This window comes from Bison bison, unplaced genomic scaffold (genome assembly GCF_000754665.1).
Source record: "Bison bison bison isolate TAMUID 2011002044 unplaced genomic scaffold, Bison_UMD1.0 scf7180017864149, whole genome shotgun sequence".
Classification (NCBI taxonomy): domain Eukaryota; kingdom Metazoa; phylum Chordata; class Mammalia; order Artiodactyla; family Bovidae; genus Bison; species Bison bison.
Genome location: NW_011494721.1, coordinates 2,456,190 through 2,470,792, shown reverse-complemented (window position 1 = coordinate 2,470,792; position 14,603 = coordinate 2,456,190).

Here is a 14,603-nt window from a genome sequence, read left to right as displayed (position 1 = left end):
TCTCACCCAATTATCTGATTGATAACGTTATTTTTTTTTAGATTGAGAGGTGTCAGTGGGTGGCAACAGAGAGTGACAGATTGATATAATGAGTAACTAAAAGATTCTAAGAAACTCTGCTTTGCCTTGAATCGTCCATCTGTGGTACCACATTATTCAGAAATTAATGCAATCCCATAAATGAATAATGATTTAAATGTACTCCTAATAATGGTTAATGCACAAGCATTTTCCTCTGCCACATAATTAGAAAAATTAATGGGGCTTTGGCTAGACTAGACTTATGCTCTTTTTGAAAGTTATTCACCATAGATACTGAAAAAGAAACAAATCAGAAAAAAAAGCTATTTCTAATATATGACACATTATGTAAACTGAATGACAGTACTCAAATTTTCCAAACTTGATGTCTTAAGATTGACAAAAATCACATTTTTAGTATTAGGGTCTATAAATTTGTCTCTGGGAGATCTTTGTCAAATGTGATGAAACCGATTATGTTAAACAAAATATGTAATTTTTGGAAATAAAAGATTTAACAAGTACAATATTAGTCTTTTCCATTGTTCAATATAAGTCAAATAGAAAGTCAGATCTTAATTAAATGCAATTTTAGAGGAAAATGTGAGTGTTATGATTTGGGCTCTTATTTATTATCAAACATTTGTGCAATGCCTATTTTCTTTGTGAGTCCACACAAAGTATTAATGATACAGAAGTAACAAGAAGAAATGTTCTATCACTGAGAATTTTACTATCAGAGAGTCTGAGAAATTTCAAAGCATGGTACAATGAAATATGTACCATGTTTCAATATAACTATATATTCTTATATGTATAGTTATACATGTTCAATATAACATAATATAAATATGTTACAATATAACATGGTAAAGGTATATGTAAGTTATCATAAGCGCAAAAAAGAACTTATGACTCACCCTGGTTTTGGAGAAAAAATGATTATTGAACTATGGTAACTTCGTGTGTATATATAAGCATTTGCTCATCTATCGAATCTTCTGGTTTATTTGGATATCTCCATCATCACTCCATATGTTATTATGTCAATTACTATATATCTACCTCCAACAACTGAGCCTTCACCTGAGTGCCAAGAAGTATTTTTCAACTCCAAGGACATCGTATTTGGGTCTGGGGTTATCAGGCCTATCCAAGTCTTTCTGGTATCGGGATTGAGACATAGATATTAGGAAAGAACCAACCTGACTAAACTGGAGTGACATTAAACTGGGGTGACCATTTGTCAGCGGTCATATTGCCCATACTTGGGAGAAGAATAAAAATAGAGGCCAGGAAAGATTAAGAGGTCCAGAAGAACAGTCTTCTGATGAAATTTTTAAGCCCCTAAGTCAATTCATTAATGAAATGAAGCAAAAACAAGTTATAATAACAACAGCAAAATATAGGTAAGTTTCTTAAGATTTGAACCTCTGATTACACCACTAATCTTGGCAATTGAAATGCCCTGCTCCAGTGTTCTTGCCTGGAGAATCCCAGGGACTGTGGAGCCTGATGGGCTGCCGTCTATGGGGTCACACAGAGTCGGACACGACTGAAGCAACTTAGCAGCAGCAGCAGCAGCATTACAGTTATGGTTGGGTGTAAAAAGATGGAACCTTGCTAGAAGTGGATACATTTAAGATAAAAATTGAAAGATGGTTATAATTGAACTATTTGATGGTTCAGTTGGCACAAGTTTGCTCCATAATTGAACATGATTAAACAGCATGTATAAATTATTCAACAAAAACCAGTAAACCGTATTCAGGAAATAATGTGTGGTGAGACATTCTAGAAAAGAGTTATAGGCAAGGTTCTAATTCCTGAGAGAGTTTTGATAGTGTGTTGAGAATTTGGAATTTATGTTAAAATTATTGGATTATCTTAAAAGATTTAAGGAGGGGACTGAAATTATGAAAACTGTATTTTTACAATCATCTCTCTATACAAATAAGGAAAACTATCAAAGGCAGAAGGACTACTCAGGATTCTCTTGCAATTAACATGAGAAATAACAAAAGTTTGTTAGAGCATTTGCCAAGACATTTTTAATAGGTAGAGTCGATGCTATTTGGTGCCAGCATCATATGTGGAGTGAAGAGAAGAGCTTAATTTAACATAATTGCCATTTTTTTGACTCAGGTAATACAGTGGCAGATAGTGTCATTCATTGAGAGAAGGGTACCAAAAAGAAAGGAAATATAGAGAATGAATAAACTGTATTTTCTGAGTGATATACCTGTCAGCTTAGCTGAAACTTATTTCTTGGATTCTTTTAACCACCTATGGTAACAATTCCTCTGAGGTTCTCATCTAAATATATTTAGCATTTCTCAAATATTTATTTATCAGATATCATATGTTTTCAGCCATTTCCTCCACAAATCTTCCCCTTTGGCAACTTCTGTTGAATATTCCCTAAATGTCAAGTGTGATGTCCATTTTAGGATAAAACAGTATCCTACCAGATACAGATACTGTGGCTTCCTGGTAAACTGTGGCTTTACTGTCACTGGTAGGTATGAAATTAGGTCCACTGAAATATTTTTTAAAAAATAAAAAATTCTCATCTAATTCAAAGGTTTTTTTTTTTTTTTTCTTTTCTCCTACAACTGAGGCCTATTTCCCTTCTTTTACTCCCTTCCCTCCACTCACAGGCTGGGTAGGACAGCTCTAGAGTTGACCAGGTGGTAGGGGAAAGGTACAAGAGAGAAACCCTATTTAACTGGAACAGTTGTCATCTGTGTTTGCTGCCCTATAGATAGGCTATTCTGAATTTCTAAATGCTTATTCTTTATGTCCTGAGGTGCTTTTGAGTTATATTTTATACCTTCTCTAGTCTGGAAATCTTTCAACTATAGTTTCCTTGAAGGGATTGATCTCTTTTTCTGTCACACACAAAATATAAATTAGACAGTGTCATCTTCCTGCCTCTCAGATTTCAGTGGCTTTCCCTTTGTGTGTTTGTGCTCAGTTGCACAGTTGTGTCCAACTCTGCAACCTTATGGACTGCAGCTCATGAAGATCCTCTATCCTTGGAATTTTCCAGGCAAGAATACTGGAGTGGGTTGCCATGTCCAACTCCAGGGGATCTTCCTGAACCAGGGGTCGAACTTGTGTCTCCTCTGTTTCCTGCATTGGCAGGTGGATTCTTTACCACTGCACTACCTTGGAAGCCTGGGAAGTCTTTCCCTTTACCCTTAGAGTAAATGAAAATACCTCACCACTGCCTCTAACATCAGTGCCATCTGCCTCGGCATCCTCAAGCTCTATGGCTGCCCCATTTCTCACCTTGCTTGTGGGGTATGGACACATGATGTCCGTTTCCACCCCAGATCTGTCCTATGCCTGCTGTAATCTCTCTACAACTCTCTGTATCCCTTCCATCCTTTGCTTCTCACTTTAAATATTAGCAAGTTATATAAACCTTTTATGAAAACATACTCTTGAAAGGCCTAACCCCATTTCAGCACATTAATTTGCAAATTCATGTTCATTATTTATTATCTATTTCATTTCACACTCCAAGCTTTACCATGTCATGAGAACAACAAATGTGTTCATTTGTTGATTAGCACCTACATATTAATAGGAATGCATCATTAATATTTAGGAGGAATATTTATTTGAGTAATAGAAATATTTTAGTATGTAAGTAAAAACATTGAAAGATGATCTAGCAATACCTGTAAACATTTTGTATGTTGCCTAGTAATGCATGTGTTGTCTGCAAAGGGAATTGAAATATAGTTATAATTTTATATGCCACAAAAACTCTTAACCATGTTCAGCATATACCAAAATAAGACTCTATCATGTTCTTTTTCTAGGTTCTCCTGATTCTAACATGTGTGTGCATGCTCAGTTGCTCAGTTGTGTCTGACTCTTTTGTGACCCCATGGACTGTAACCTGCCTCCTCTGGCAGGCTCCTCTGTCCATGGGATTCTTCAAGCAAGAATACTGAAATGGATTTCCATTTCCTTCTCCAAGGGATCTTTCTGACCCAGGATTCACACCTATGTCTCCAGCGTCTCCTACATTGGCAGGCAGATTCTTTACCACTGAGACTCCTGGGTAAAACATGTCTTAAAATTGAAAATCTTTAGTTAACTTTAGTTAAGCTTAAGCCTGGCGTGTGGCAGTCCATGGGGTTGCAATGAGTCAAACATGACTGAGTGACTGAACAATAACAAGCTTGAATTATTTAGTTATTAACGTTTTAATGTAGAATATGTTGCTGATTGCTATAACCTTATAAATCAGTGTTCAAAAGTTAAAGTATACAAGTCATGGGAAGTAAATTAGACAACTTTTCTATTACCTTCCATGTTACATCTTTCTAACCATCCATTTACTTTGTAAACATAAAATGTCTTTTCCAAAATACTCATTTTTAAAAGCTTTTACAGAAAATTATACAAATGGCATGAAAGCTCATTAACATATAAAAATCAACATAGAAATGTTTTATTTATATTTTAAAAGCAATCTTTAATAATAAAATTATAGGAATTTCTCTGCATTTTAAATGTTTTCAGCAATATGACATGTTACATATTTATAAATAATTGCATTGTCTTTGAAGTAGCTACACTAAATATGCAGTGTGAAATGCTAAAATATGTATAATCTTCCATAGCTATGAGCTTTGCATCTGTGGGGTCCACATCCATAGATCTTTGTATCCCAGGAGTCCTGGAATATGTCCTTTGCAGATAGTGTGGGATAACTGTATTTTAGTCTCTTTATCACCCTTCTCCCCCAAAGATTTGAAAAAGGTGGTTTGTCCTGTGTGTGTGCAACTCTTTGCAACCCATGGACTGTATCCCGCCCTGCTCTTCTGTCCATTGCATTTCCCAGGCAAGAATACTGGAATGGATTGCCATTTCCTTCTCCAGGGGGATCTTCCTTACCCAGGGATCAAACCCATGTCTTCTGCATTGGTAGGTGGGTTCCTTACTTCTAGAGCCATCTGAATTTCTGGTGTCCCAAACCTTTTTCTAGGGAATTAGTGATTCAATAGGAGGTTATTCAGTTCACAGAGATCTATAAATCTAATAATTATTGTTTAAAAGTAGTGTACAAATAAGACCAATATTTTCAAATTGGTTCCTTAAAGCCAGTTTTCCCTCAACTCTTGCTAGCAAGAATTGCAAATAATCAGTCATCAAGATTATTTTTAAAGAGTTTATTAATCAATCTTATGATAATTTTTATTTTAATTTTCTTAGTTTTCTTGCAGCTTAAGTACCCCATTTACCATTTCAAATATATATAAAAATATACTCTATCATTTAGTAATATTTAAAACTTAATGTTAATTCTTTGAACTAAAAAGTTCTACAATAGTATCTAATACTAGAGATGTTTTAAATAGGATAAAAGTGAAAACAAATAGAAATTGTCTTGATCCTAGAAGGTAATCTAGATTAATTTTTGCTATCAAGTTATTATATTAATATTTAATTAATGCATTGATATATTTTACGATGCTTTATTTAACTCTTATTTATTGAGATGATTCAATTCATAACTGCACTACTTTACATTCCTTACTTTATCTGTATAGTAAGAGCCACTTGATTTCATTCCTACTTCTATTAAGTGTCTTCCCACATAATCAAAACCTTTTTGTATAAACAAAAAGGATTTGCTTCCCTCTCAGGATAAAGAGAAGATAACAAGAGGAAGAGCTATTTCTCTCTTTATAAGGAAAGACTTGGTAAGTGAAATGTATAGGTATCTTAGAAGAAATGTAAGGTTAAGATAAAGTGGAGGTGAGTTGACAGAAACAAGCATGTTCATTAGTTAGAATTTTTCTTTTTAATTTAAAAATTCTAAAGAAAAAAGACCTTGAAGTTTTAAAAAGGACAATTGGAGAGAAGGCTTGGAAAAACTTAAATAGCTTTTAAATGATCACATACAGTCAGGATGAAGATGACTTGAAAAACCTCAGAACCAAATGTGGCAGGTAGGCTACTCTTTGATAAATTCAGATTTTGAAAAGAAAGCTCTAGAATGAGGCACAGAGCCAATGCTCAATTTAATATAGAATGATGAATTAGTATAGGGAGAGTGTCTGGAAGACTAATGCTCAGAATTAACTAAGGCTTCCAAAAATATTCAAGGAGAAAAATTGCTTAGAGTTAGCTTAGATTTCTGAATGTCCAAATGAAGATATGCATATCAGGTAAAGCCAAACTCTTTTTATATTCATTAAATACTTTTTGTTGCTAAGTAGCTGTGGTGGTTAATTTCATGTGTCAACTGGGACAGACTACGGGCTGTTCAGATTAAACATTATTTCTGAGTGTATCTGTGAGAGTATGCCAGATAATTTCACCATTTGAATCAGTGAAATGAGTAAAGTAGATGGCTCTCCTTATTGTGGATGAAAAGAAAGTGAAAGTGTTAGTCTTTGCAACCCCATGGACAGTAGCCCACCAGGCTCCTCTATCCATGGAATTCTTCGGGCAAGAATATTGGAGTGGGTTGCCATTCCCTTGTCCAGAGAATCTTTCCAACCCAGAGATAGAACCCAGGTCCCCTGCATTGCAGGCAGATTCTTTACCATCTGAACCACAAAGCCTTATTGTGGATGAGCCTCATGCAATCCTTTGAGGCTCTAAATGAAACAAAAGGTGGAGGAAGGAGTAATTTACTCTTTTTTCCCTGACTTATTACATGAGTGGAGACATTTCATATCATCTACTCTGGCCATCAGACTGTAATTTACCCCATCTGCTCCTCTGTTTCTCAGGTCTTCAGAATCACACTGAATAATATCATCAGCTCTTCTGGGTCTCCAGCTGTCAAATGGCAGTACATGGGACTTCTTCAGGCTCCAAAATCATGTGAACCTATTCTTCATACTAAATTGAGACATTTAAGCACTCAGTGTGACATTTTAATGTACATATATACTGTGAAAAGATTCTTCCATCAGGTTTAACATATTCATCAGCTCATTTATTTCTTTAGGTGAGACTATTTTTCTACTCTCAACAAACTTCAGTTATATGTCAATTATTTTGTTATCAGCTATAGTCACCATGTTATGCATTATAACCTCAGCTCTTATTCATCTCACAGCTGAAAGTCTCTCCCCTTTTACCACACTGTCCCTATTTTTTCCACTCACCAGCTTCTGGCAATCACTTTCCTACTCTCTGTTTCTATGAGTTCAACTTTTTGATGTGTTTTTAGATTCCATGTATAAATGACCACATGCAGTATTTGTTTTTCTCCTGAAAAATAACCTCCAGCTTCAGCTATGTTTATGCATATAAAAGGATAATCCTCTTTTTAAAGCTGAATAATATTCCATTTTCTGTTTGTGTGCATGTATAATAACTATATCTGTTTTATTAGCTTATTTGTATTATACAAATAAAGAAAATGGAAACTGAGATCTGACTCAGCTCAGTACACAGAAAGCTTTCCTGAGTCGTCTCCATACAGTTGTCTTGTCTGTTGTTGTTTACTTGCTCAGTCATGTCCAGCTCTTTGTGACTCCATGGACAATAGCCCATCAGGCTGTTTTATTCATGGGATTTTCTAGTCAAGAATACTAAAGTGGGTTGCCATTTCCTTCTCTGGTAGACCTTCCAAACCAAGGAATTGAACCCATGTCTCCTGTGTCCCCTGTATTGGCAGAGGTATTCTTTACCACTGAGCCACCAAGGAAGGGATGTTTTTGTCTGTGGTGATTGATAAAACTGTTTTCCACTCACTTTTGTCTAAAGGGCCTCCATCTGTGCTACAGCTCTGTTCCCTTCTGTTCACTGTCTTTACCAAAAGCCGCTCTTGGAATTTACATTCCCATCAGCTGGTTGTGGTAGACAGCCAAGAAAAAACAGTCATCAGTGACTCCATCTCTCTTGTTTTTCTTCTGTTTTCTGCTGAACAGAATGGATAGTGTTTTCTCCATTAACTTTGATAACTCTTGCTTTAGATTCTAATACTCTGATGAATGCAATTTTACACCTCACTATATATGTCTTCATCAAAAATGTTCAAACTGGGTTTGGCAAATGGTGACCCATGTCCTATCCCGCAGAATGGCTTCAAAAGGATAAGAATATCACCCAAATTACTATGCTGCTGCTGCTAAGTCGCTTCAGTCATGTCCGATTCTGTGCGACCCCATAGACAGCAGCCCACCAGGCTTCCTGTCCCTGGGATTCTCCAGGCAAGAACACTGGAGTGGGTTGCCATTTCCTTCTCCAATGCATGAAAGTGAAAAGTCAAAATGAAGTCGCTCAGTCATGTCCGACTCTAGCAACCCCACGGATTGCAGCCTACCAGGCTCCTTTGTCCATGGGATTTTCTAGGCAAAAGTACAGAAGTGGGGTGCCACTGCCTTCTCCGCAAATTACTATAAGCAGCCCTATATTCATCTGAAAGTTTCCCTAGGACAATATTCTTACAGAGCCATTCCTGAAAGAGCAGCATCAACATCAATGCAAATACAGTGTCCTAACCAGGAGATATGGTGAAGGACAGGGATGCCTGGTGTGCTGCAGTCCATGGGGTTGCCAAGAGTTGGACACGACTGAGCCACTGAACAGCAGAAACAACAACCTATTATTAGATGTACTGGAATAGAACTCTCAGGGTGGGACTACGCTCTCTGAGCCCTAACAAGCCTTGCAGGTGATTGTAGTGGCATCCCACTTTGAGAACATCTGTGTTAGAATATCAGAGACAATTATAATACAAAGAGCCCACAATTCATACGAAAAAACAGAGTCAAATCTAAATCATTATAGTGAGTAGGAAATGTCAGCAATTACTGAGGCCAAAGGGAAAAAATAACCATGACTCATTTATTTATTTAAATATATCTATTAAACATCTGTGATGTTTAAGTCATGAGGGGTCTGTGCTAACTATCTAGATGTGACAAAAACTGTACTCTTCAATATTGTAATATAATACAAATGAAGTAGAGCAATACTAAATACAAATACTACACAAGAAAAATATAATTACACACTTTGTTAATTTTATATAAAAAAGTATAGTTGTTACGAAAGAATTTTAAAAGAATTCTTCCTTCACTTTCTTTCAGCTCCAGTAGAGCTCCACGAGCTTCCCAGGTGGTGCTAGTGAGAAAGAACTGGTGTGCCAATGTAGGAGACATAAGAGATGCAGGTTCGATCCCTCAGTCAGGAAGATCCCCTGGAGGAGGGCATAGCAACCCACTCCAGTATTCCTGCCTGGAGACTATTATGGAAAAAAAGCCTGGTGGGCTACAGTCCATAGGGTCGCAAAAAGCTGGACATAACTGAAGTAACTTAGGTATGCACACACAGAGCTCCACAATAAACCTCCTAAACACGTTTCTTTTTCAGTCATTCCTAGGGAACCTGAACTAAGACACAAAGAAGGTGATTGAAATCAGAGTGTGATTAGAAAGGGGGAGAGCAGTATGAGATGGGCATGGACAGTTGGGCATAAAATGCAAATTCATGTTAAAGATAATACATTTTGAAAAAAAAAAAAAGTAGGCCGTTTTAAAGAAATTTTAAAAGAAAGATTACTAAATATGATTTAAGATGATTGTATTATTTGAACTGTATGGATATAGAATGGGAAAGCTTTCTTCCTCTATGTTGATGTAAAATAAAGGGATTGACATTCTAATTTTAATACACTATTGTCTTTCATATTTAGAACTCTTACTCATTGCCTTAGAATAAGAATAAAATTATTTCATAAATGAGATTTTAAGTTCCTTAGAAAAACCCTAAATTTTCTAACTGAATTCTCAGGAACTACTATCATGATTATAGATACACAGTAAATGCTAAATATTGAAATTGAAATAAAAGTTGCCTTGAGCATGTGGGTTGCAGGAGAGGCGTTGGCTCTCTCCAGGATGTTTCATTTGTCCTCATTATTGAGTGTTCATTGCAGCTGCTTGCAGTCGGTTCTTTAGCCTTGGCAAGCACAAGGACTGGATGCATCAACACACTAAGAATATATTAGTGTCACAAATGCAGGCTCACGTTAACCAAGCCCCCAGAGACAGATGTTTAATGCCTGAATTCAAAGGTGGATCAGCAATTTTCTCTCTTTAAGCACGCTACACTAAAAACCCAAATGTAGCTAAGATGCCATTTGTACATATGCTAGACTGAAAGTTAAATTACAATCATAAATGTGTTTGATAAGCATAGAATCAGAAAAAAAAAGTCACTGTGATCTGAATGTGTAAAAGCATCATTCTACTGAGGCAAACTGATTCATTCATACCAAAATCATGGATTTTTCCATTTGCAAAAGCAACTCAAGTATCTTGATGCTTAAAGTAACTTGTGCCAAATATGCTTTTCTGATGTTTCCAGAGCTAAATAGGGTCCTTGTGAAAGAAACATACATTTATCAATTATGCTAATTACTTTAATGAGATTTTAGTTAATTCTTGCTTGAGTAATTTTATGATTTTACAATTATTTTTTCTTGTTTCTCACATGACCCTGTTTATGGTAATTTAATAATTCTGTTCAAGATATTTACATTCAGTTCAGTTCAGTTCATCGCTTAGCCGTGTCCAACTCTTTTTGACCCCATGGACTGAAGCACGCCAGGACTCCATGTTCATCACCAACTCTCAGAGTATACTCAAACTCATGTCCATTGAGTCGATGATGCCATCCAACCATCTCATCCTCTGTCGTCCCCTTCTCCTGCATTCAACCTTTCCCAGAATCAGGGTCTTTTCAAATCAGTCAGCTCTTTGCATCAGGTGGCCAAAGTATTGGAGCTTCAGCTTCAATATCAGTCCTTCCAATGAACATTCATGACTGATATCATTTAGGATGGAACGGTTGTATCTCCTTGCAGTCCAAGGGATTCACAAAAATCTTTTGCAACACCATCGTTCAAAAGCATCAATTTTTCAGCGCTCACCAATAGTCCCACTCTCACATCCATACATGACTACTGGAAAAAGCATAGCCTTGACTAGATGGACCTTTGTTGTAAAAGTTATGTCTCTGCTTTTTAACATGCTGTCTAGGTTGGTCAGAACTTTTCTTCAAAGAAAGAAGTGTCTTTTTCTTTCATGGCTGCAGTCACCATCTGCAGTGACTTTGGAGCCCCAAAATATAAAGTCTGCCACTGTTTCCACTGTTTCTCTATCTATTTACCATGAAGTGATGGAACTGGATGCCATGATCTTAGTTTTCTGAATGTTGGGCTTTAAGCCAACTTTTTCACTCTCCTCTTTCACTTTCATTAAGAGGCTTTTTAGTTCTTCTCTTTCTGCCATAAGGGTGGTGTCATCTGCATATCTGAGGTTATTGATATTTCTCCCAGCAATCTTGATTCCAGCTTGGGCTTATTCCACCCCAGTATTTCTCATGATATACTCTGCATATAAGTTAAAGAAGCATGGTGACAATATACAGCCTTTTTCCTATTAGGAACAAGTCTTTGTTCCACGTCCAGTTCTAACTGTTGCTTCCTGACCTGCATACAGATTTCTCAGGAGGCAGGTCAGGTGGTCTGGTATTCCCATCTCTTTCAGAATTTTCCACAGTTTATTGTGATCCACACAGTCAAAGCCTTTGGCATAGTCAATAAAGCAGAAATAGGTATTTTTCTGGAACTCTCTCACTTTTTCGATGATCCAGTGGATGTTGGCAATTTGATCTCTGGTTCCTCTGCCTTTTTTAAAACCAGCTTGAACATCTAGAAGTTCACGGTTCATGTCTTGTTGAGGCTTGGCTTAGAGAATTTTGAGCATTACTTTGCTAGCATGTGAGATGAGTGCAATCGTGCTGTAGTTTGAACATTCTTTGTCATTGCCTTTCTTTGGGATTGGAATGAAAACTGACCTTTTCCAGTCCTGTGGCCACTGCTGAGTTTTCCAAATTTTCTGGCATATTGAGTGCAGCACTTTCACAGAATCATCTTTTAGGATTTGAAATAATTCAACTGGAATTCCATCACCTCCCCTAGCTTTGTTTGTATTGATGCTTCCTAAGGCCCACTTGACTTTATATATCAGGATGTCTGGCTCTAGGTGAGTGATCACACCATCATGATTTTCTGGGTCGTGAAGATCTTTTTTGTATAGTACTTCTGTGTGTTCCTTCCACCTGTTCTGAATATCTTCTGCTTCTTTTAGGTCCATACCATTTCTGTCCTTTATTGAGCCCATCTTTGCATGAAATGTTCCCTTGGTAACTCTAATCTTCTTGAAGAGATCTCTAGTCTTTCCCATTCTATTGCTTTCCTTTATTTCCTTTATTTCTGAGGAAGGCTTTCTTATTTCTCCTTTCTATCCTTTGGAACTCTGCATTCGAATGGGTATATCTTTCCTTTTAGCCTTTGCTTTTTGTTTCTCTTTTTTCACAGCTATTTGTAAGGCCTCCTGAGACAGCCATTTTGCTTTTTTGCATTTTTTTGGGGGGGGAGGGGGGAGTTATTTTTGTTATATAAGGGAAGCAGAGCTTATTTGTGTGGAAGTTATTTTTTTGCCTTTTTTATTTCTTTCTTTATTTTTTTTTTACCATTTTGTAGTAATTAAACTCTAACATTTTAGAGTGACAATTCCAATTGTATACCAGGTAATACCATTTGAAACCCTTGTATTAGGAGCTAATATTTGGCATTAATATTGATTAGTCAAACAGATGAAGAATGAAGAAAAAAATACTCTATAGAGTAACACAATGTTAATTATCTGAATTTGCTATTAGTTATGAAAGCATAGAACTACTTATGCCAAGTTTCAGAGATATACATAGGTTAAAATATAACTTCCAGAAAACTTTGAAAATTATTCCTTTGATTTATCTTTGCTTCTAAGTTCCCTTTAATCAGAAGAGTGATGAAAATTATCAGGCTATATTGTAGTGAATATGTTTATGCAGGGAAATAATTAAATTACCTAATACAGCTCTTCTATGCCCAATTTGAATATAAGGTAGAATTTCAGCAATTTAAGCTGAGACAGATGTTTTGTTCTCAATTAGGTCAATAATGAATTTGGACAAGTTCAGTATTTCAGTGATAAATTTTAATTATGGCCAGAGATTAAAGGAGGAAAAGAGGTCTCAAGTGAAAGCAAGCAGCAGGAAAAAATGCAGTGGGAGAATAAAATAAATGAGAATTTAAAATACTCTAGTTCCATAATGATTGGGTGACATAGAATTATCTAGTATCACTGATTATTAGATTACCTCGGTATAAAATAAAAATAATAATATGTGCCCTATCCAAACACCTTACTTATTGAGGCTAATTGAAATAATGTGTGTGAAAACAGACTTTTAAACAGATGTTACTGAAAAGTATTGATATCTCTAGCAAAAATATATTACAACTAATACAATAATAGGATTCACAATTTTTACTAATAAAGATAATAATAAAATCAAGACTTCTAGATTATCACAACCCTGAACCTATTTAGTGCAAGGAAAATGAGATGAAACTGAAGAATAATAAATAATTAATTATTCATTATCTTTAAAATTATCAAGCAAAATTTTGAAAGTTAAGCTTCTCACTTCTTTATGCTTTCAAAATTAGGTTTTATGTTGACAAGTATATTTAGAATGAAATTGAAGATGATTTTTGGTTTATTCTTTTGTCATTTTGTCTTATTTTCAGTTTAGTTCAGTCTCTCAGTCATGTCCAAGACTTTGCCACACCTTGAACTGCAGCACGTCATTCTCCCCTGTCTATCACCAACTCCTGGAGCTTACTCAAACTCATGTCCATCGAGTCAGTGATGCCATCAAACCATCTCATCCCCTGTTATCCCCTTTTCCTCCTGCCTTCAGTCTTTCCCAGCATTAGAATCTCTTCCAATGAGTCAGTTTTTGCATCAGGTAGCCAAAGTATTAGAGTTTCAGCTTCAGCATCAGCATCAATCCTTCCGATGAATATTCAGTACTGATTTCCTTTAGGATTGACTGATTTGATCTCTTTGCTGCCCACGGGACTCTCCAGAGTCTTCTCCAACACCATAGTTCAAAAGCATTGATTCTTCAATTCGCAGCTTTCTTTAGAGTTCAACACTCACATCCATACATGACTACTGGGAAAATCATAGCCTTGACTAGATGGATTTTAGTCAGCAAAGTAATGTCTCTGCTTTCTAATATGCTGTCCAGGTTTATCATAGCTTTTCTTCCAAGGAGCAAAAGTATTTTAATTTCATGGCTGCAGTCACCATCTTCAGTGATTTTGGAGCCCAAGAAAAGAAAGTCTGTCACTGTTTCCACTGTTTCTCTATCTATTTGCCATGAAGTGATGGGACCGGATGCCATGATCTTAGTGTTTTGAATGTTGAGTTTTAAGCCAGCTTTTTCACTTTCCTCTTTCACTTTCATGAAGAGACTCTTTAGTTCCTCTTCACTTTCTGCCATAAAGGTGGTGTCATCTGCATATCTGAGGTTACTGATATTTCTTCCGGCAATCTTGGACCCAGCTTGTGCTTCATCCAGCCCAGCATTTCTCATGATGTACTCTGCATATAAGTTAAATAAGCAAGATGACAACATACAGCCTTGATGTACTCCTTTCCCAATTTGCAACCAGTCCATTGTTCCATGTC